This window comes from Mustelus asterias, unplaced genomic scaffold (assembly GCF_964213995.1).
Source record: "Mustelus asterias unplaced genomic scaffold, sMusAst1.hap1.1 HAP1_SCAFFOLD_124, whole genome shotgun sequence".
Taxonomy (NCBI): Eukaryota; Metazoa; Chordata; class Chondrichthyes; order Carcharhiniformes; family Triakidae; genus Mustelus; species Mustelus asterias.
In genome coordinates, this window is record NW_027590162.1 from 1,069,482 (window position 1) to 1,070,703 (window position 1,222).

At 44.7% G+C, this 1,222-nt stretch overlaps 1 non-coding gene across 1 annotated transcript; it reads right to left on the bottom strand.

Annotated features, from left to right (window-relative positions):
• Positions 1-761: 761 nt before the first annotated feature.
• Positions 762-833, bottom strand: trnam-cau (transfer RNA methionine (anticodon CAU)). The gene has a single exon. It is a non-coding gene; the product is annotated as a tRNA-Met (tRNA).
• Between the last annotated feature and the right edge of the window lie 389 nt (positions 834-1,222).

Genomic DNA, 1,222 nt, shown 5'->3' on the forward strand with positions numbered 1-1,222 from the left:
TTGTTCCCCAAACCACCTCTTGTGTTTTAACATCCGTAACAAAGAACACATTTCTCCCGCAGGATAACGTTCCCTTTCCGCTTTCTCGTTAATCTTGATTCGCTGTTACGTTTCCATTTGATGTAAATCCAGAGAAAGTAAAGAGAGAGACAGTTCACCTCTCTGGTCCCGATATGGTTTTGAATTCTCTGAACATGAACCTGATGTAAAACGCTATTAGCGCTGTGAGTTTGTGGCGCAGCGGAAGAGCGTTTGACGTCAGAATAGCGGGCTGCGTGTTCAAATCACAGAGCTTTTCGACGCAGGTCTTTGGATTTTGGTTGTTTGCAATTGTTCCTGAAATGGCAAATTCCAAAAACTGTGATAGAAATGAAATTTTAGGGATGATCCCGTTCGCATGCTCAGTTTATTTTTTTGCACACTTTTATATTTGAACAATGTGTCAGGAATATGATTCGTCCATTGTTTGTAAAATTGAAGCAAGGTCGACAGTCCCACTTGTTTCTGGGAGCCATCAATGGGGAGAGCTGACTGGCTGTGATTCACACCTCAGATGAGGAGCAAGGCTGAGAAGGCGGGGCCTTCATGAACAATCTCAACTGATACAGGAATTGATCCCGCAACTGAGCTAAACTGGGACAAATGCGCTGGACGACTCATTGGTGAAAATCAAGAAGATGAAGCAAATGGACTGCGGAGAAAACCCAGATTTGCCTTGGGGCAGCAGCAGAATGCTTCTATTCGATGGAGTGAGTACATGATAGCAGAAGATGGTTTTGATCCATCGACCTCTGGGTTATGGGCCCAGCACGCTCCCGCTGCGCCACTCTGCTTCGAAAGTTGATCCCTCCCTGCTTATTACTGCTACCCGCGAGCCAGGAAACTATTCACTGTCTCTTTTTGTTTCAAACAAGGCCCACGTGTTGGAAAGGACACAATGGCTGGATAATAACACATAACATCACCCCGAATGTAACAGACAGACGGAACAGCAGTAAAAGACTATTCGGGCACACACACAATGAGAGACAGAAAAGCTTCAAGCAAAGCAGCAAGATACTGAGATGGAAAAGCTGATTATGTATGAAAAGGGACTTTCTGTTCCACAAAGATAGGCCCTGTTTTGAAATGTATTTCCTGTTGTGTAACTGTGCTCTCTGCTGGGAAACTGTTCTCTCTGTTTGGAACTATGACTCTGTCGTTGACAGATCTTCACTGTGGT